The sequence below is a fragment of the Trachinotus anak genome, unplaced genomic scaffold (assembly GCF_046630095.1).
Source record: "Trachinotus anak isolate AG129_WGS33_773 ecotype Australia unplaced genomic scaffold, CSIRO_AGI_Tana_v1 ptg000010l, whole genome shotgun sequence".
In the NCBI taxonomy this organism is placed as follows: domain Eukaryota; kingdom Metazoa; phylum Chordata; class Actinopteri; order Carangiformes; family Carangidae; genus Trachinotus; species Trachinotus anak.
Genome location: NW_027273861.1, coordinates 25,023,849 through 25,047,056, shown reverse-complemented (window position 1 = coordinate 25,047,056; position 23,208 = coordinate 25,023,849). Strand labels below are relative to the sequence as shown.

The 23,208-nt window shown below is 41.0% G+C and overlaps 1 long non-coding RNA gene across 2 annotated transcripts in view; it reads right to left on the bottom strand.

The window, feature by feature from the left end:
* Window positions 1-14,241: 14,241 nt before the first annotated feature.
* LOC139626150 (uncharacterized) overlaps window positions 14,242-23,208 on the bottom strand; it is an 84,298-nt gene continuing 75,331 nt past the window's right edge. Inside the window, exons 4-5 of one of the 2 annotated variants that reach the window (XR_011692127.1) lie at window positions 18,146-18,231; window positions 14,242-15,520 (exon numbers count right to left, since the gene is read on the bottom strand). This is a non-coding gene — a long non-coding RNA (uncharacterized lncRNA). The remainder of the gene's footprint in view (window positions 15,521-18,145; window positions 18,232-23,208) is intronic. The other variant, XR_011692128.1, reaches the window with a different exon arrangement.

Genomic DNA, 23,208 nt, shown 5'->3' with positions numbered 1-23,208 from the left:
AATTTGGTAAACCAGGGTGTGTGTAGGAACAGGTCTTGCCTGTTAGCCACTCATGCAACACAGCAGAGAGAAGCCAGGAGGAGCAACTGTGACAATCCCACACAGATGCATTGTTTAATTTTGTTTTTTTTTGGATTGTGCAACAAACTGGAGACATAAACCAAAACCAAACTGCCTCCATTAAAAGAATAAACAGCCACAAGGAAGGATGTTGTTTTGCATGCATGATACAAATCCAAACCAGGGACAAACACAGGAACAAAGGAAGATCAACAGTAGACTAATATTTCACCATATAACAACACATTCTGATTGGATGGTTCTTTTTTGGGGGATTTTGCAAATGAATATTAAAATATTCCTTGAATATTTAGCATTAATTAGATGGAGGTTAAGTTGTTTGGATCGCACTGGGTTGTGTGTTAATGTGAGTGCAACTTGGGGAAGTTACAGAGTGGTGGTGACAGAATTCAGCTTCACTAAAATACAGAGCCCGCTGTTCTGGATTTGGAAAGCAATGGTGAATGTAGACCCTCAACACACATATTTAGAAGTAATGTCTCACACACACACACACACACACACACACACTTACTCTCACTGTTTCACTCACACACACACACTTACACACTCTAAATACAACCACTGTTGTCAAAACCTACTCAATACAATGTTGCCAGTCTCTGCTTTGCTAAAAATACTCCAAGCAAACAACTTAGACTGTCTGGTGTTTGTGTGTGTGTGTGTGTGTGTGTGTGTGTGTGAAAGAGGCCACTAATCAACTAACAAAGAGCTTGTGGAAGAGAGAGGAGAGGAGAAAAGGGAGCAGAGAAGAGATAAATGGTGACAAAGCGCTGCACAGAGAGGTCAAAGAGAGACAAAGAAGGTAAATGAATAGATAACAGTTTGGAGCTGCAGAGAGCAGAGTCATTCTGTACCGAAGCACAACTTTTTCGCTGCATTTGAATGGGAACAGTCTGTGGTTGTATTAAACAAGTAGCGATAAATCAATGTGTGGATGGATGATTTCCTGGTGGGTATCATGCAGCGCAGTCGTTTGTTCAAATGATTTTGCTTCCTGGCCAGAACGCAACTAATAACTTTAATTGTATTTTATCTCATCTGAGTGAGGTCCTCCATTTTCTTTTGTTTTCTTTTGTTTATCAAGTCAAGAATAATGAAATTGAAAGATTTAGTTGAATTGAAAACCGTGTTTGTTATGTTTAGAGCTCAAGTCAGATTATTGCCTGAAAACCTGCAGCTATTGTTTGTGTTAATATCAGGTAATGATGGAAGGAGGTTTGATTTTAAAACTCAGTAAGAATGTATTGTATGACCCTTTTGATACCAAACCGATCATCTTTGAGTGAGATCTGCCGATGCACAGCTGATGCCATCACTTTTTTGTGGTTTGTTATAGCAGCTGGTTTAGCGGTCGGGACCTCCAACAGGCGGAAGCGTAAGCTGATAAAAAGACCACAAAAAGACGTCCTTATTGAGTCAACAGGCTTCAACTTTGTTCAACAGAGCGGCACAAAAAACTCCCAAGGAGCAAATCTTTCATCCGACAAGAGAACGTAATTATCACACTACTGCACAATTCAAATAAGACTCACACATTTTAAACTGCACAACTTACAACTACATCAATTACATCATCCTATGAAATCTGCCCAGCAACTGAATGGTTAATGTACTGATCGTGTACACAGGTAAAAGTGTGCTGTTTGATAGATTGCCCTGCTCCAGTGGGGAGACCTGTGGTCACACTACCCCCCCTGCCCCCCTCTACATCTCCCACCACCTCTGAGAGTGAGAGAGGAGACCAGCAGAAACCTGCACAAACTGCAAAATGATAACAATGATATCATTTGTAAAAGTTCCACAGAGCCCACATGTTGTTCTGTCGTGGTGGCCTGTCCCTGTTGCAGGTTGGCACAGTGAACAAGGTGGGCGGTGGGACCACACTACAGGGCGCACAGTGCGTCTCTCAGCTGCAGACACCAGGGTATGAACCACAGGCGATTGGTGACTAGAAGCATTAATACCGATCAACATATTTTTAATGAAAATCGGTCGATCGATCAGGGCATCCCTAGTGTACTGTTGTGTCTCCTGGTCCTACTCTTTGATTCTGACAGACTGAGACCAAAACCAGATGTTCTCCATTCATGAAACTTTTTCTGGCCTCAGTCCAGGGATAACAACAATATGACCCCAGATGTGTACAACACCAACAGCTGTATTTCAGATTGACATTAGGTACATTGGGTACTGAGCCACCGAGCCACTGAGCCCATCTTGCGCCTGACGCTGGCCGATGACATGGTTGTGTAGGTTGACTTCAGCAGGACCGTGGTGCTGGCTCTGTTTTTCCCCTGTGGTACTGCAGGGCTAATTTACAGCTTACACACAGGAAATGACCTTAATCCCCTGAGCTTCCCTTAATCTGCAAACTCTTTCTGTTCTTCATGCTCCAAAAGATCGAACAACACACACATCCTCATACACACACACACACAGACACACACACACCTACACACACAGTCCTGAGCTGCTCAGTGGTCAATGGTAAAGGAGATCCCGTTCAAGGTGATTACGCCTCATCTTCAGGACAAAGAAATAATCCAAAACACTTTGACTTTAACCCCACTGGGACTGTAATATCTCAGTGGCTGCTGCTGTTTACCCACAGAGCTTAAAGTGAAGCAGGAGGACATTAAATATGTATCTTCACATCACTCTGAGGGGGCATCTCCAGAAAGCTCTGCAGGTTCAGCTCCCGTCTGCGTCTGAGCGACAGCGGTTTTGTATTTGTGTTGTTTTCTGAGAGCAGAGACGTCTCTGTGTTTATCAGGCTGCACTGGAGCCATCTGTGTAAAATAATGTTTGACTTGTAGCTGCATCTCTGTGAATCCAACCCGTGAGTCCGTGCCAGCTGATTTTTCGGACGTGGGCCGTCTCACCTTGGTGATGATATGGAGGATGATGTCCCGGGGGGGGGCAACATCACTTAGCTCTGAGCGCTGCCAAGGTACTCGGTGTCCTCCTGTGAAATGCCTTTTTCGACCCGTTTCTAAGTGGTTAATGTGGTCTTTGTTGCCAGGGCAACACAGCACCCACCAAAATGATGTTTTAGATTTTTGGCAGCGTCTAACATCCATTTTGACAAAATTAAAGCATAAACACCCTCACAAATATTTGCAGTGAAGCAGATTGATTTTTCGCATGTCCCCCCACCCCACCTCATCCACACCCCCACAGAGACATGAAAACCATAACACACACACACCTCACTAGTCTGTGTGGTCATGTGATACCAGCACTCGTCTCGGGTATTATGGACATTACAGCATTTTCACACATCAGCTAATATTTTTTATATTTTTTTAATGGACAAATGTGCTTTTAAATTACAATGAATTCCTCTCGTCTGGCACAATATAAAGACACATTTGTGAAAACCTGCTTTTTTTTGTGTAACACCACTCAAGCACTTGGCCGTGCTCCCAGCATCCTGTGGGCTGTCCTGTGATGGAGGGTTAGACAGGCAGAGACTGTATGATTTGAAAACTAGACACCAGTGGAGAGACGGGTGCCACTCAGCCATAATCATTTTATCTTCTTCTTTTTATCTTTATATCTCGTTATGATTTCACCACAGAGAGGCCAAAGAGATTTCACTTCTTCTTAGGAGGTTTGGACTAAACATGTGTGTACGTATATAATTTCTCACTTATAGTTTTAGATTTGCTGGAGCAGGATCTTTCAGTCAGATGTTTCAGATTGAAAAGATAAAATCAATTTGATGAATTTTCACTAAGAATACATCAACCAGTGTTCCTCCAGATTTGACTCAACAACTCAGAAGTTATCATTGGTTTAGGTGCTGCAATGACACTGATCGACACAGTTTATTCTATGAGGATCTGGTCACAGAAGAGCATAAATGAGCTGCATTAATGCACCAGATTTCCTCAAAGTTAGTGACTAAAATAGAATGAAAAGAGTTGAACTACTACAAAGTGTCCAAATGGCGTTTGCACATGGATGTGATGACAAAAAGGGAAAATGCAAAGCCTTACATACTGTATGTCTCTGCATCTGAGGGGGAAATAGATGGTGACTGTGACAAAGGGCATCAGAGGAAAAGGCCAGAGGCTGGAGATGGAGGGAGACGGGAGGAGAGACAGACAGAAAGACAGACATGTCTGTGAGTTCTTTCCTGTTGTGACGAGGAGAAAAGAGTCTTGTCTGCTGTTGTCTCTCACACTGAGCCTGTATTGTGTTTTGTGCGTGTGGTAATCAATGCCATCAACTCCAGTCACTGCCTGCACTTCATCAGGACTCGGTGCTATTGCTCATTCAGCAAAGGAGTGAGGATGAAATGACATGACACAGTTTGATATGACATGATGTGGAACTGCATTAGTTTACGTTTCATTATAAAAAGAAGATATGAGCAGAAATGACATGAGGTTATTCAGAGGGGATGGAACAAATGATAAAATACAGTAATGAAAATGGGATGAAGCAGCAGGAGATGGAAGGAGATTAAGGGACGAGAGGATATCAGATTAGGGGAGGAGGGAAAACAAGATACAACACATAAACAATATGTCAGCTATACCTGCGTCAGCTTCCCGGTGTAACAGACACCAGCATTTACAACACACACCTTTCACTTTGGTCACAATACGTCTATGTTTAAGGGGGCTGGGAGGAACCGTCGTTCTATTAGGGATCAACAGATTATCAGATCCAATATCAAGCATTTTTCTAATTATGAGATTTTTTTAAAATATATATCAAATAAATTAATAAAATAAATAGTTGAAGGTAAGGACATGAAGTTGTAATAAACATCACAGCTCTCTATGGTGAACTTACAAAAAAAGTTCATTTGTTGGTCTGAGACACAAGAGCAAGCGAAAGAGAGAGAGAGAGAGAGACAGAGGGAGCGAGAGAGAGAAGCCATTGCTAACTGCTAAGCTAAAGTAACTAGCAGACCTGAATAGCATGTAAACAACTGCTGAATTAGCGAGAAAGACGCTAAAAGGAGCAGAGAACTACGAGTGCTTGAGCAAAACCAGTGTACATTTAAACGTGCAGCAGATAGTTCGCTGCCAAATCAAAATGACCTGGCTTAGACAGAGCGACAAACACTAGCAGTTACTCCAGGAACTGGCAACGAGACACTGCACTCAAAGTAAAATGACTTGTGTCAAAATGTTCTCAGATAAAGGTACAAAGTCAGCGAATATACTAATATACTCTGAGCAAACGTGTTACTGCGTTACAGTTTAAAAGGGGGAAGAGGAAAAACATGTTATGTGGAAATAATAAATGATAAAATGATTATTATTAAAAAAGCATCTTCAGGCTACCAGGCATATGTGTTGGTTCATATGAATTGGTATTTAAATACATATATTTCCAGGTGAGAACAGGCACTTTGCAGTCTCTGATAATTACAACTGATAATTACTAATATACACTCAGTTGGCAATTTATTTGCTTATCGGTTCCAAATATTGGTTATCGGTCTCCTTGTTAACTAATAATCGTGTCAAAATCAGCCCTGAAAAATGTATTTCTTAATTAATTTTTTAATTTCTCAAACACACACACGATCACACACACAAACGGTGTCAACCCAGTGATACTTAAAAATATAAGGAAATTACACTGGAAATCCAATAAAAAATAATGCACAGTGCCTCAAATGTAGACAGTGAAGTGACGATATGTGGACCAAATAAAAGTTTATGCTGAAAAACGGGTGTGTGTGTGTGTGTGTGTGTGTGTGTGTGTGTGTGTGTGTCATCATTGTCTACAGACACAGTTATGCCGTTTGGAGAGCTGGAGGCTGAGTGTGTGGCACCAATTCACTCTCTGTCTGTTGAGGCTATTCAGCTTTTTTCAAAGGAGAAGCTGATGACTTACACACACTCTCACACATTCATCAGCCAAGTGAGGAGGCACATTTGTCTGAGCCTGAGGAGGCTGTAGTGGAGATCTGCTCAGTGTTGTATTTATTAAGTGTGTACGTTAAATCATTGTAGTGAAAAAGTCAAGGCATTGTTTCCCATATTTAACATTACCATGAGACATCATGAGGTGCTGGCACTCCCCAGTATCTGCTAGTTTCAAAGCCTTGAGGCCAAATATCAGCTCTACACATGCTCTGCATTTACAAACACAGCCTTTCCCTGTGCTCTGCTGACCTGAACCACAGAGGTTAACCTGGTTGTGTTGTATTGTTAGGTGACCTCTAACGACCGTAGCAGTTATGACGGGAGCACAGGAGGAAGTCAGGTGACGTAGGATAAAGAGGAACAAAGTTGATGTTCAGAAGAGGAGGTTGTGTCGAGAAAACACAGCAGACCACTGTGGCCACCATGTTTGTTTCAACCTTTAACCGTGAGTTTATTATTGTAACCATGACGACAAAGTTTCTCTGACCTTATTTTAAACCAAACCACCACATTTTCCCAAACCTGGCCAAACCATGACTGTTCCACAATCTGTGTTTACAATTGTTACTATGACAATGAAGGCCCGACACACACCAATGAGTCGTACCTGAGGGGAGGGACAAATCGTCTATAAGGTCGTTTAGGTTGGACAGACCTGTGTTTTATCTTATAGTGAGATCAATGTACAAAACGCAGGGATCTGAAGGGGCAGAGAATCCCTTCATGAAGACCTCAGACCCCCTGAAAACAAACGCAAACGTCAGACTGAAGGTTTGTGCCGCATAAACGTTGTAATGTTAAATCATCACAGAAAATGTAAAAGGCAGAGAATAGGCAGCTGATTCAAACTATAACAAATATGCTAATTAATACATTTAATTTTATTTACACACACACATATATATATATATATACATATATATATACATATATATATATATATATATATATATATATATATATATATATATATACATATACATATATATATATATATATATATATATATATATATATATATATATATATATATATATATATATATATATATATATATATATATATATATACATATACATATACATATACATATATATATATATATATATATAGGAACATATGAAGAGATGAATTATAAAGACAGCCGAGTTTGGTGCAGACGGGTTTAGTGTCTCACTGTGTCTTCAGAGAAGAGACTGTTTCTGTCTGTTACTCTAACCTGAACGTCTGCCTGCTCGTCTTCCTCCTCCCAATCTAACAGATAATTAGCAGAAGTCTCCTCCAAGGGTGAAATCAAATTTCAAATTTTATGCTTTAGCAGCAAGACAGAGAGAGACACAGAGAGAGAAACAGACAGAGAGCAGTGAGGAGCGAGAAAGACAGCTGCCTTCTCACTGACCCTATAGCTGAACTGCAATGATGTGAAACCATTTTTCTCCCACTTTCTCATTCTACTCTGTGAGAGAGAGAGAGAGAGAGAGAGAGAGAGAGAGAGAGAGAGAGAGAGAGAGAGAGAGAATTCCAGAGGGCTTAAGGGCATTTCACAAAAGGGTAGGTTTTCAATTACAATTTGTGTGCATGCTTGCGTGTGTGTGTGTGTGTGTGTGTGTGTGTGCTCTGACACACCTACACCTCTCAGCCACTAGCTACCAGGGAACAGTAACACACACTTTTTATGATGCCATAACTGACAGGATAATACACCACTGTTTGTTTTTTCTTTCTCTGAGAAGTGAGGAGTCTGAGACATCAGAGTGATCACATTAAATACAGGAGATCAGCAGGAAGCTGGCAGCCTCTCCTGTCCTCTACACTGTTTTACATTCGGTGTCACCAGGTCAGACATGGTGGAAAAACAACAGCACTGTTTTGTTAAATGCCTAAAATAATCTGCATTTACCTGGCGAGGATCTCACGTGTCACTGTGTGTAATGACGGTTGTCTCTCAAGCGAAGGGAGAAGTCGTGTCACGTTGTCATTAGTTAGTCAGGGATGTGAGCTGGATGATACTGAACTGTTCGACTTCGACCTGTCAGCAGCTGCTACGTGAAGCATTTTTGTAACGGTCACTTAAAACTGTTTCAAACGACTGTTAAGTAGTTTTTTTTAACTGTGTCATACTGACGGCAGCAGCTCAGAGCAGAGAGCACTGAACTGATTTTGATTTTGGAGGATTTGTTTTTTTTAATGGCACAAAAACAGGAAGAATTTGCTGTTTTCCAGTTACAACCTAAATCTAATCTAAAAGGTTAATCAACCTGTCAGCTGATGGAGGCAGAGAAACCTTAAGCAGAGGTCTTCATGGGTCCATGCAGTACTGATGAACCAAGACCTGACCTGGGCCTCGGGTTGGGGTTGGGTCAAATCCTGCTCAGTCTAATTGGGTCAGGTTGGGTGTTGTTTTACTGCCGGGACTGTGGATCAATACATCTAATACCTGGGTGGAGCTGAGCATACAAGGTATCAGGTGCGTTTTGAGGCAAGAAGAAAATGACAGCTGTGACCTTCACATATAACTGGACCTTTATTCTGAAGAGGGAAGTGAAGCAGAGCTTAGTTTAGGAAAATCAGGAACCTACAAGATTCATGCTATGACATATGAATCACATTTTTTTTTAGGTTAGAAAATGAAGCCACACAATGTTTGGTTGTTGGCGCAGTTTTAGTGTTTGCTTGTTTTTGATTTATTTTATCATTGCATCACTTCTTTTAAAGTAGTGTTCTACATGTTTTGATTTAATGCAATCTTGGTATGATCTAATTCAATATTTTTATTTATTCAAACTTGTTTTGAAATACTATTGTAATGTCATGTCATTGTTCTATTTCAATGTATTTCCATGCCTCTGTAAAGCACTGTGAATTGCCTTGTGTCTGAATGGTGCTATGTAAATAAACAGGCCTTGCTTTACATTAATGATATGAAGTTGCCTTTGAAGTGAATTATTCAGATTTGTATGTGACTTTTACATTAATTCTCAGGGTATTATTATCATTATTATTATTATTATTATTATTATATTGCAGATCTTTTCCAGTGTTGCTGCTTGTCAGCTGACTGAATTAACTGATAGACCATCATGCTGCTGCCAGTCTCTGTTCTCCCTCCCTGTTTGGGTCAGGTCTAACCCTCCTTGGGTCTGGTTGACTTGGGTCTGGCTGTTCTCGGGCCCCCCCTCTGATCTGGTCTATATGAGAAACTTCATTTATGCATGTCAGGATCAGGTTGGTTTTCCACAAGTGAAGACACCGCTAAGACAAACCTTTTGTGCAAGCAGGTTATAAAGACCTCTTAAAACTCACTGGGCCACCAGGGACCCGTTCACGAACATGCAACGTTTTTATTAATTGTAAACTTCAGTCAATACTGACAAACAGCACCTGGTTAGCTCAGTTAGAGTCTCCACAATTCAACCATTCACTTCATTTTGCAGCAACAATGAACACATGACTGTAATTCATTCATAATTACCAGCATCTTAAACCAGCAAAACCAGCAAAAACAAGCAAAACTAGCAACACCAGCAAAAACCAGCAAAACCAGCAAAACCAGCAAAACCAGCAAAAACCAGCAAAACCAGCAAAAACCAGCAAAAACCAGCAAAACCAGCAAAAACAGCAACACCAGCAAAAACCAGCAAAACCAGCAAAAGCAACAAAACCAGCAAAACAGCAAAAACCAGCAAAACCTAGCAAAACCAGCAAAACCAGCAAAACCAGCAAAAACAAGCAAAACCAGCAAAAACTAGCAAAACCAGCAAAACCAGCAAAAACTAGCAAAACCAGCAAAAACTAGCAAAACCAGCAAAACCAGCCAAACCAGCATAAACAGCAAAACAAGCAAAAACAGCAAAACCAGCAAAACCAGCAAAAACAGCAAAAACAGCAAAACAAGCAAAAACCAGCAAAACCAGCAAAGCACTCCTTACCTTTCACTGCAGTTGTCTGTCTGTCGCTGGGTTGCTGCTCCACTGCTCACAAAGTGTTTCTCATGAACTAATCCAAGTTATGAAGATTTCTTGTGAAGTTCACTGACTGTTCGCGTCACTTCCCTCCATGTTTCAGACGTTTCCTCTCCTCCCCGCCGCCTGGCAGAGGGTGCGCTTGTTCTCCTGACTGACCGGCTACAGAATGAAGGTCCCGCCGCAAAGATCCGCTCAGGTTTCTGTCCTGGAGGCCTGGGTGAGGACAGCGAGCGCACCTAAGCTAAAACCCAAAGACGTAGTTCTGTCAATCAGGGAATGCGCTGTTATTGGTTATTGCCTGTGTCAATCATATCACCTGGAAGACAGTCATGTGAAAAGGTTTTTTGGGCATCGAGATGTTTCGGTATGTTTTCTGTTTTTTCACATTAAATTTTTCATTTGCAGACCTGTTAGGGATGTTCAAGGACACCAGTGAACTAAAACGTTCAAAGCACCTATGAGGCTGGGCCCAGAGGCCTGACATTTTACACAGTTTTTGATTAGGTGTAGAGGGGGGGTGAACATTTTCATAGTTCTTGCATGAAGTACATTCTAGGTTTTGTTATTAAATAGGACCCTATTTTAGGCGAGAAAAAAAAAAAAAAAAAAATCATCATGTATGAACTGACTTTTTGTGCAATGCTAAACAAACAAATAAAACAAAACAAAACAAAAAAAACTACCTTTCAAATGATCCCTCATTGATGCGTTTTGGCCTCACAGTTTAACTGCTAAAAGGTATTTCATTTGAATATGCAAATATATACAAATTGCATTCACAAAAGGGTGGAGCTTAATGTTAAGCAGCATCTAGCTGTCATGTGAGACAGGTCAGCTTTAAGACTAGTGGCTGCAGAAATTATTTGCAGCCACTACTTTATTTTAAAGTATTTCATCATACTCTGTCCACCCCGTTTGTATCGGTGCAGGGAGGTGAACTGAAGCACTGCAAATTACATCCAACAGCTTCAACAAAAACTGATTACAGCCTTCATGAAAGGAGGACTTCTTGCAGGACTGAATTACTTTTAGCGAGGATCTACCTAATAACCTGCCACATATGTTCCCTTTTTTACACATCACTGATATTGTCGTCAGAATTTTCTATTAGATTGTAAAATGTTTGATATTACTATAGTTTGGGATTAATATCCCATCAATGATCAAATTGTAGCCCACTGAATAAAACAGATCAGCTGGAGATGTCCAAAAACCAGTGTTGTGCAAAAATTAGGAGGGTGAGCATATTGAGATCAACAGGTGGTGGCACTACTTCATCAGCTGGGTGCTATTAAACCTGTGATGATGCAATTAAAAGAGCATCAGCCAAACCTCAAACAAATGTGGAAAACATGATGGGAAAACGGTGAGGATCTCTACAGTCTCCTCATGGCTCCACGCAGATCTGATGGTTTTATCTGCTCCTGACCATCATGGTTTATTCATTAAGCTCAGTTGCACTTTGTTTTTATCACTAAACCTCAGTCAAATATAAAAAACATTTTGCAGTATTTCCACTTTTTCGTGTGGAGTCGCATTATAAATTGTGGCTAATCTTGCGCTGGTGTGAAAGAGGCCAAACGTATTGTTCGATTTTCAGGGCTGACTGTGTCAAGTTCCAATACTTTAATAAAATCCAATACTGTGAGACAAAATTAGTATTAAAATGCTACAAACCTGTTGTGATAGTAAATGTTAGTGTGAGCTTTAGTGTGAAATATGTCGTTAACTTAGCACTGATCTAAATGAAATTCAGCTGCTGTTTTACATTTTTATTGGGATAATTGCAGGTTCGTCAAAATCGCCCATCAAAAGCAGTAGATGGGATCCAGAGTAAGCGTTTGTGTTTTTCCATCAGGAACAATGATTTTGCTCATGTTTGCTACAGCTTGACCTCCCTCTGTGTCACAGTCACACACACACACACGCACACAGGGGATGGTTCCTGAATGGGGTTGGAGGTTAGCAGTCGGTTACACGTGACAAGTCATGGTTATTTCCAGCAACACAAAGGGTGCTCTGGATGCCAGCAAACACACAGCATGTCACCAAACCTCAGATCATCCCATCAGTCCACTGGTCCACAGACTGAAGTGAAGACAATGAAATGCAGGAAAGCTCAGATTTCTGTCCTCTTCCGTCCTCTCATTAAGACACAACAAGCATCACATGCAGACAAAAACAAAAACTGTTCAGATTTCCTTGTTTTTTAAACATTATACAAACCAGGATAGAGAAACACACATAAATGGTTGGATTTCTGCTGGAGAAACCACCATGTACGGCCTGCATTACATTTAGCCAGGCTTCTGTTGGTGCAGTGGCATGAGAGATAAAATCATTAGTTGAATTAGCTGAATCCAAACTAGAAAGATTCAAACTAAAACTAAACCTGAAGCTGATGTGTGTAAAAAGTGGTTTTTGACAGTGGCTGAAGCTGGTGTAAAGTGGCTTATCCACTGATCACAGGACAAAAAGAAACTGAGCACCAAACTGCTCCCAGTGGTCAGACCTGCACCCTGCACTGTGCTCACTGTGCTAAAAGAGAGTTTGTGTAAATGAGAGGTGATGGAAAAAAAGCTGTTTATGAATGCAGCCGTTCAGCTGTGTTTATAGACACTACAGATGCTTCCCTGTCACTTACCTGTTGCCCATGAAACAGTCAACAGATCTACTGCATATACAGCATGTATAATAGTTAACGAGGCTACGCTGAGCATAACACCTGTTGAACTAATATAACAACTGTCCAGAATCCACTGAACTGACACAGTGTTGGAGTTGTTGTCATTTAGTCCAGTTTTACATAAGAGTGAAGTCCTTCTGTTTTTCTTCTTCTGCTTCTTTATTTCTGGCAGACGCTGCATCATTGGTTACAGTTCTATACCATGTGTCTGAAGTCTCTTTAACTCCCAAACCTTCCTTATTATATTGATACTGTTCATGTCCAGTAAAGTACTCTGAGGCTTTTATACTGTACGTGTTCAGACAAGTGTTGTATACCAAACTGTTGCCTTAGTGGCTCCATCCATCTGCATGTCTGCCATCTTTAATGGTTATCAGGCTGCTCTCTGCGTCTGTATACAAACATTATACTGTACATACATCAGTAGAGTTAGAGGTTCAATCTTCATCAGTCAGAAACACACATATTTTAATTAGAAACAATATTTATTTAAAATCTATTGTTTACTTTTTTCTTTACTACAATGAGGATTTTAAGTCTAGGACTGGGAAATTCATGCTGCATTGCTTGCATGAACAGTGTCACATACAATAAATCAGTGATTGATTGATTGATTGATTGATTAATTAGCAGCAGCCCCAGCAGCAGGTGTCGGCCAACAAAGACCTCTAAAGGACTTCTGAAGGTCAATGTGAGCGAAACCTTTTTTTTTTTTTGTAATAATTTGAGTGTAATCATTCATGTGTTAGCACTCTGTTAACAATAGTTATTATTACTACACATAGATATGGCATTGTATGTGCAACAACTGTCCAGATTTTTTCCCTACCTTTAATTCACCTGTGCAGATTGTTAATGTCATGTCTCACCAGGGTGTGAATGTGTTTATCTGATGAGATCCATGTAATTCTTCCTTCTTATTGTACAGTCATGCACCATCACAGCATTAACAGTCTGTTTTTTTTTATCAGTACCCCACAATGAAAATAAAGCCATTGTCACTGTGTGTGTCTCTTCACTTCACCATGTTTACTGATGAATCTGTCATCCATCACTATCAATTCATCTCCGCCCTGCAAACAGAGATATCAGTGATGGATCACTCTGATCTGTATCAATAGACAGGACCTAATCAATAAGGTTAAACATACTAATGTGGGTCTAGAGTGTGGGCAAACAAGAGTGTGTGTGTAGATGGGTGGAGGAAGAAGTTGGGCAGGGGGGTGTTGGTCTGATGTAACAGAGTCAGTTTCATCACCCGAGGCATCGAAGAGGAGGAGGAGGAGGAGGAGGAGGAGGAAGTCGAGAAGAGACAGAAGGGAAGGGAAGCGACATGAAGAGTCTAAAATGACACACACACACACTAGGTGTCAGCTTTATCAGTAGCCTGTAAGGCTGTGAGTTATGACCACAACTATGCGATCATTTACACTCACTGCTGCTGATAGCCAGAGGCTATCGTTCTGTGTGTGTGTGTGTGTGTGTGTGCTGAGATTACACACTTGCTTGAGTGTACTGGTGTGTGTGAATCACCTCGCTGAAGATGAACAGAAACAGAAACTTTCATTCAATGTTTTCACATTCCACACATACAGAAGTAAAGACACATGACTGCAGATGTTCAGTCTTTATTAAATGTGTGTGAAATAACAAGATGCTTTATTTGTTTCAGCTTTAAAAAGAAACAAAACATGCTTCAGCTCTTCAGACAGACACATGGGAACCTTATGTGAGAAATGTTAATGTAGCGTTTGACTTTTTAACATAATTTAATTCATGTTGAAATATTTGTGCACATTGGATGTAAATACTCCAAATATGCTCAAATATTAATATCACAGTATCTCAAACTGTAACCCTCTCATGACCTATGATAACTAAGCTTTGCATTCTTCAGATGAAATGGGTTTGGAAAGGATTTTGAAAGTAAAAGTATAAAATAATTTTTTGCTTTTAATCCTTCAACTTAACTGAAAATGTAAAAATGAATACAGTTGAAGATGTTTGTGTTTTACTCAAAAGCAGAGCTGTGCTAGTTTCTCATTTAATGCTAATAAACAGCATCAAATCCTGATTCTCTGTAAATGTAGCTGAGTGTGAAATTTGTGACAAAATGAAAACTGAGCATCATTAAAAAAAAAAAAATTACATTTAAGAGACAAAGTGTAATATTTGATTTCCCTAAACTTCTATTAAAATTCTCTAAAAACTGGAGCTAACGTTAGCATTCTTCTAACCATGGGTAAAGAGACTATAGTGCCAGTGTGTTTAGACTTTTATTTTTGTAACAGTTTTAGTCTATGATGACCCCTCAAACAGGTACGTGGATAAAGTTACACATAAAAAATAAAGAGAAGGGAAGAAAATAAACTGGGTGGACACCAGCACAGCAGATTCCTTTTATGTTTATGATTCATCAAGAAAATAAGCACTGTGGAAAACATAGATATGCACACAAGAGACAGAGTCAAAATCTATTATATATAAACAATATAAATGTGAATAAACAGCATATATTGAAATTAAAGCGTATGAAGTGTAGCAGAGGAAGCCCCCAAAACAACAGGTATGAATGACAGCAGGTTTTCATCTGTGTTATTTCTCTGCCTTGAATTTTCCTCCAGGAACCTCAGAGCGCAGAGTGTGTGTCCTGTCCAGCTGGAACCTTCTTTTCAGTGCAGGTCAGGTCGTTCCAGTTCACATCAGTTCAGCTTGATTCACTTTGATTCAGTTTGCTTCACCTGGAAATGGCTCACACTACTGACAGCAAGCTCCCATTTACTGCCCTGTGTGTGTGTGTGTGTGTGTGTGTGTGTGTGTGTGTGTGAAATGTCAGCATCTTCTCCATCTCTTGTACTCCTTCTGGTTTGATGTTGTACCGTCAGCATAACCTGTAGAGACACAGAGACAGAAGCAGGGTTATTGTATGTGAAGAGGAGACAGAGGGACCATCGAGACTCAGGTGTGTGTTCGTGTGTTAGCTCTTCCTTCCTCTCGTGTGATCAGACTGCTGTAATTTGAAAACCACACACCTCCAGGACGTCTGCTTTTGAGGAATAAAAGGAAGACAGAGGTTTTTCTTTAGTGTCTCTGTAAAACAAACATGAATTTATAAAAATATGAAACGTTTTTTTCAGTAGCTTGTGGTCATATTTCGCTCACAGCAAACTAATGAGCGCTTAATTCAGCCAATGACAGAAAAATACAGACAGGTGGAGGTGCAGCAGACGGTTGAGGTGTCTTCAGTTGTGTCAAACCCACACACACTCACTGACACACACACACACACACACACACACACACACACACACACACACAAAATTCAATCATCTCTCTGCTGCTGCCTGAGGGAAACACGCTGTGGAAACCTCACTATGCTGGAAAATCATCTTTTCCATGTTATTTTACACAGCAGCACCTACAGTACACACACACACACACACACACACAGTCTGACTGCATTTACACAAGGAACCAAAAGATCTGATTTTGGAACTCTTCATGGTGCAGATCTCACGCCGTCACGCCTGTCCCCAGCAGACGAGTCGGTGACTGATGTGATTTTTATACGACCGTGAACAAAATGACGTCTGTGCCTCAAAGAGCTAATTTGATCTAGTGACAGTAGAGGGTTTGGTCTGTGTCACCTGATCTGACTGCCAACAGTGGCCTTCAAAAGAGTATGACTGACTCCTAATGCAGGCTTTAATACCCACATCTGAATCTTTCGGCACTTACCTCTGTGTTATAATGAGTGTTACATCGGGTGGAATGATACACAAGCACAGTCAGACCACATGAATCAAATCACGGTGTAAAAAGATGGAGGTGAGTAGACAGGAGGTAGGAAAAAAAAGGATGTTAACTCAGACTTAATTAATGTGGGCCATGATTAGATTGTATCCTAATGAGCATTAACCCGCTTGTTTACTGTATGTGAGGTTTCAAAGCAACAGGAGACAAATCAAGCTGCTGTTCGTAAGGTTATTAAAACACACAAAGAGCAGACGTCCCGTACATGATGACTGTTTCCACCTACACAGGCTGTTTAATCAAAGAGGAAACACACTGAAGCACATATTGAACAGCGAGTAAACACTGTCTCCTAGAAATGACGTTCATACAACTACTACACCTGTTTCTCAGTTACGTTGTGGTGGCTGGATTATGTTCAGAGGCAACGTTTTTCTTCATATGAATGAAGCTCTACATTTATTCGGAGGATGGGCGGAGGGCGTACAAAGCACGTGACAGTCACATCAGGGACTGGGTTCATATCCACAGTCAGGTCAGGCAAAGATGATGGTTTTGCTAAAATGTAAATAAATATGTTGTGTCTGGGGTCACTTTAAACTTTTCCTGTAGTAAACCAGACCAGGATTTTTCCCTCACCTTAACCTGAAGGGCTGTGAGAGTCTAAACAGAACCATGAAACTGTCTCTACTTCTCACTCGATTTATTACCTCAGTAAAAAGTAAAAGTTTATGGTCTCAATAGCTACTTTCAAGTCTTCTTCAATACAATATGATGTTCATTTTTTAAATTATGGCCCCATTTACAGGGAAATACACGATAAAGCTGAGTATACATTAGGGCGTGGCTACCATGTGATTGAGACTGTACCACACACAGCGACCTGCCTGACAATCGAGCAGAGCACAGAGCAGGTCAGATCCACCCCTCACTGCTCCTCAGCTCCGCCTTCTTGTCCAAATATGGTTTCTCCTGGTTTCAAAAGCAAGAGATGGCGACGGCCAAAATTACAAACTGACCGTACATCAAAGTGAATCAGTTGGTCAGTCTTCAAAAACTGTTATTGGTACAAAGGGAGTTCAGTGGAACAGGAAACAGGACTGAGGAGATCTGAACCAGCAGTGAGTGGAGATCTGCTAATGTTACAACCATTTCACAGTGATTCAAAGAGTCAAAGAGGAGAAGAGAAAAAACGTGTTGAGCATCTCGTCAAATCGCCCCGGCTCAAACGGCCTCTCTCCAGAGTGTGTTTAGGAAATTAAAGGCCAGGGATTTTTTCATAATTGTCTGTTTTATCATTTTATTACAACTAGCTTTCCTCTGATGGGCTCCCTTCATGATTTATCAAATACAATTACTGCGTGACTTATTTCAGGAGCCTCTCCATGGCTGAGGACCATTAACGTGTGTGTGTGTGTGTGTGTGTGTGTGTGTGTGTGTCAGCTCTGGTGTATTTAAATAGCATTAAGTAATTGGAAAAACAGGAAAAGAGGCTGGAAAAGCTGAATTGTCTTTGCGGATTTATACCCCCTCCCCCCGATTTAGTCTTTCTCTTTTTCTCTGTTGCCTGTCAGTGAATATTCCAGGAGCCTCAATATTGATGTTGAAATAAGAGCAAATTGTGTTTTAACTGATACGGAGAAAGCAGTTTGGACTAATTTCATTTTTCCTGCTGCTGAGATTTTTCTCGGGAAAGCAGAGAGAGAGGATTTAGAGAGATAGAGAAAAGGAAAGAAACAGAGGCAAAGAGGTTAAATCCATACCTTCCTCACCCTGTTAATGAAGTGTAGGTGGCGTCCCGGTCAGTGCCGCTAATTGAACAGTGGAGATTACAGCAGTCGCTGCTCCTCTGTGAAAAGAAGGCCGTGTTCATTAGTCGCTGCCATTTAATATTCATTCTGAGAAATGTGTAGATAGTAATCTATGCAAAGAGCCGCTGGGATGATTGTACTGTGGTAGCAATAACTCAAACAATCATCATTTGAAGTATATTGCGTCTGTTGGGCTCAGTTCTACTCATCATCTCTTCACTTTCCCGCTGAATGACGATGAGTTGATCATGAATTTATCCTATAGTTTTACTGATAGTGAGATTGGTGTGTTTATTCTTTTATTCTAAGTTAATTTATTCTCAATATTTTAAACACCTAGACCACTTCTGCTGAACCAAAACATAGTCCTCAGTCATGTATGAAAGGGACTTCAGATCAAATTCATATCACACTTTAATCTGTAGCGATCATGCACCTTAAAAAAAAAAAAAGAAAAAAAGAATAAGGCATTTATGAACAGGCCCTGTAAAAGGGCATTTCAATATTATTATATGAATTATTTTACATAGACATTATTGTTAAGTATCTGTTTTGTGAATATTTTAATGCACTTACTGGCAGAAACGATCAGATCAGAGACTAATGGTGCCTTTACACAAGACCAGCAAGTCACATTGTGTGAGATGGTTTTCATAAAATCTTGGCTGTGTTATATTAATTTTGAGGCATGTCAATGAACGACATGAACGCCTTGTGAACTGTGGCTCTATGTTAGAACAGAAACAAGTGCAAAGCAAGGACATGAAATTAACATTTTTCAAAACATGAAAGTCCTGAGAACAAGATTTGGCCAACGTGCTGACACTTGTGCGCAAGAAAATAAATCTCATAAGAGAAGGAGGAAGCGGTGAAGGTGTTGAGGTCAGGGAAAAGGGCACAGCGAGATCGTACAGTGTTCAAGGCGCTTTAAACATTTGGTGCATTCATCCAGGGAGCAGAACCCATGAAGAACTGTGTGTCAACGTCTTGTCAAACTGTTTATATTGTAGAATAAAAAATGACTGTGTCTATTTACTGCACACTGACTCAGTGATGAGTTAACACACACACACACACACACATATATATATATATGTGTGTGTAAAGAGAGAGAGAGAGAGAGAGGGGTTTTTGGTTCTTAAAACCACCAATATATCTTCCTATGGATCAAAACTGCAAATAAAACACTGGAAAAGTATAAAATATGGGACCTTTAAACTAATAAACTGATATATATGAATCATAAGGAACAGACGGGTGAGGAATTAAAGGAAAATACAACATTAAGTGTCTTAGTAGAGGGTTCAGCCACCATAAGCCACCAGAACAGCTTTCTTTCAACATATATTCCCTCATCTGGCGTTTTGATGATGGTGGTGGAGAGCGCTGTCTAACACGTCGCCCACCAAACCCTTCAGTGATGCCCTGGCACTGTGGGTGGGGGCATTAACATCCTGTTAATTTTTCAGCTTTTTCCTTTAATTTGCCCTCCGTCTGTATGTTTCTGTCTAAGTACTGTGCAGATTTCTTTGCTGCCTCTGGCATTTCATGACATTTTCATGAATTTAATTTACCCTCACACCATGTGATGTTTGTGTCTGCTGCCCTATTCTTCTTCTTCTTTTTTTAAAATTCTGGGTGGTTTGTGGTGAAGCGCAGGCTTGTAATAATAGCAACATGTTGAATCCTTTCCTGCGCTGCCAGACATACGAAGAAGAAGTCGAAGCAGGCACATCAACATCTTCTCTCCAAATAAACTCCATCCATCAACCTTAACTGCATCTTCCCCGTGTTGGTTCATCATATTTTCTGACTCAGCTGAGCTTTTTTTTAATGCCTGAGGTTTAGAAATTATAAATTTAAAATGTGCTGGAGAACAGGTGGATCGGCCCCTGGATGGGACGGGGAACAAGCAGCCGTGATGGTGACCCATTCATCTGGTTTCCTGACGCTGCAGCAGAGCTCGGTAGAGACCCAGCATGTCTTTATCAAGACAAAAACAAAACTCCTCTCTGCTTCTGTCACTTTTCTAACCCCAGCGAACCCCCTCCTCGCCCCTCCTACCCTCCCCCCTTCAGTTGCCTGTCCAGCTCAGTGGGACACTCTCTCTCCCCCTGTCCCTCACTGTCTCTCTACCTCTCTCGCCCCCTCCCTTGGGGCAGAAGTAAACCACGCCTTGAGGCCCTGCTCCCATTGTGTGTCCTCTGCTACTTCTGTTTGGGGCCTTTGTGTGCCGCTAATCAGCCGTGGGGCCGTGCTCAGCCCCGAGTGTGTGTGTCTGTGTGTGCGTGCGTGAGTGTGTGTGTGTGTCTATGTCCCTTGCCCTCATTACGTAGCCACACTGGGAGGCCAGCATGGGAAGTTTCTGCTGCACTATACACCTCCCTCCATCCCTCCATCCCCCTTCTCTCTTTCCCTCCCTCTAGCTGTCCATCACTCCCTTCCTCCCCACTCTCATCTCACCATCCCAGAACTGAAAGCTACACGGGCCATTATTTTTAAATTACCCCGAACATCCTTCCTCCACAGTAAGGTTTTTATAGTCTGTGATATTTGCTCAAATTATTACCAGTATTATTTTAGTGTTGGTTTGGTCGCTGGCTTCAACCGCTGTAATTTTTAAAAGTCTAATTTTAAAAGTCTCCAAAAGAGAATTTAGCAAGAACACTGAAAGCTGGGCTCCTCCAGCCCGACACACAATAAGAAGGTAGTGACCTTACAGGATTTCTGCTTATTGGAATTCTCAAAAGTAAAAGTTCTCACGGCCTTGGCTGCCGATGTGCACTTGGCTCGCACAGAAATCTGTTCACCTTGTTTTCACTTCTTCCTTCTTTGTGATTGAGGAGCAGTTGTTATCATCCACCTTCAGCTGTTTAAAGTAAAGTAATCAAATTATTTCTCTACATAATAGTGACTTTTATGTCCTGGATTCAGCAAGTACAAGTTTACAGCTGAATCATTTTTGCCTACACATAAGAAAAAAAACAGTTGCAGCCAGTTACAGAGGACTATCCTACACCGTGAGGACACACATAGCAACTGAGCACACTAACTGCGGTCGAAGGTCATCAAATCTGGCTGAAAGCCTTTGAAAACCTTGAGTAAGTGGACCTTTGAGTGACTAAGATCAATCTTATAGTGTTTTAAATATCATGACCCATTTAAAAGTCAATTTAGCATTCACCTAAATCAATATGAATCACTGCTGTGAACAAAAATTGTCATTTGAATTTTTATATTTATTGCTAAGACAAGACAATATGAATAGTATTTACAAAGTTTCAATTATTTACTACAGCCAACAACTAAAGTAATCACAGGGAATGAAATAAGTGGGGAATTTGAGGGCAAGAATGAGCCATTGAAATGGATGATTAATAATTTGAGCATCTTCATCCTCTGTGTGGAGAGTTTGAGCTTCAGAGCATGACGGGACACGTCCGACATGGTGAGAAATTATTTGTCTCTCATGCCATCAAGCTTTCACATGCTTAGGATGAGTCAAATGATGGTGAGTTTTAGTCACAGATGTTAATGTTGTTAGGCTGTCACTGATGTACTTTGTTTTAACTGAGCTTGTGTGGAAGATTTGAACTTGTTTTACATATTTTTATTGTATGTTTTATGTGTTTTGTTGTGTTTTTATTGTGTTTTTCTGTCTTGGGATCAATAAAGTTGAGTTGAAAACGTTTCCTCCTTGACCTTTACCAGGAACAGGATCAACAGAAAGCTGAAGGAAACGTCATGACTGAACAGGACACACTGTTTGATTGGCAGGTGACGTACAGTGAAGAAACTCAACAGTCTCAGCATCATCATGGAGAACTGAGAGATCATCTCTTCAATAATCAGTTTCACTGTTACCTCCATACATGAAGAAGCTGGAGGCACTAAACTGTCTGTTGCTCTTTATTGCTCCCCTCTGTCACCCGCTGCGTGCCCCCTCACCCTCCTGCTCCCTCCAACTCCTCCTCCACTTCACCTCCTTCTCATCTGTCCATCCCTTCTTTTCACTCCCTCTCTCCCCCAACTCTCCCCTCCTCCTTCTCACATCCATGATGTATCACCTGTCCGTGTGTGTGTGTGTGTGTGTGTGTGTGTGTGTGTGTGTGTGTGTGTGTGTGTGTCTCATGCCCGATGGGGTTTTAGCCACTGGAGCTCTTTGACTTGAGGACAAGCGTTGTCTGTTCATCGCTCATCTGAACACACACACACACACACACACACACACACACACACACTCTCTCTCTCTCTCTCTCTCTCTCTCTCCTCAGTCAACAGCTACACCACTATCTCAAATTTCACTGTGGGACCGAGAACATCTCTCTCTCTCTCTCTCTCTCTCTCTCCTTCCTCTCTTCCTTCACAGATCATTTCTTCCTTCACCTGAATTATCACAGTCTACCTGTCCTCTCTTGGCTCCAGGTCACCAGGTATGGTCAACTTAGTATGGTCAACTACATTTTCACCTCCCGTCTACACTACAGAGTTTTCAAGCCCCTAAAACAGAACATTTTGGAAACGCTATCGGCCCCAGTTTGGTTTGAAAACTCAGGGGTTGCGTTGTGTCGTCTATACGGGCAAAAACAGAGGACGTGGTCACACCTGATGGCTCCCTGATTGGGTCTTATCAGCCTCGACCTCCAGTGGTGAAAGCAACATGGATAATGAATTACCCCCAAGGGACGTGGTCATGGGTTTTCTTTACGGCCAAAAGCAAATGTAGAGTACAATGACCATTTTCACAACAGCGAGTTTCCCAGGGGACCAAGAACCTTTTGAGGAACTCAGGAATTTCACCTGTGTCTCAACACAGAGGAACCAGAGGAACGAGAAACTAAATTCAGTTCCTCTACTGAAGTTCAAGGCTGCTCTGGGTGTAGTGAGGAACCATCATGACTTACCATCGTTCTCTGATCAAACACTGACTTCACAAGTTTCTAAAAAACTTTCCTAGTTTAGTTCTTCAGTGAATCTCTCAATGATCTCACCGGTGTCTCTTAAGAATTAAAGAC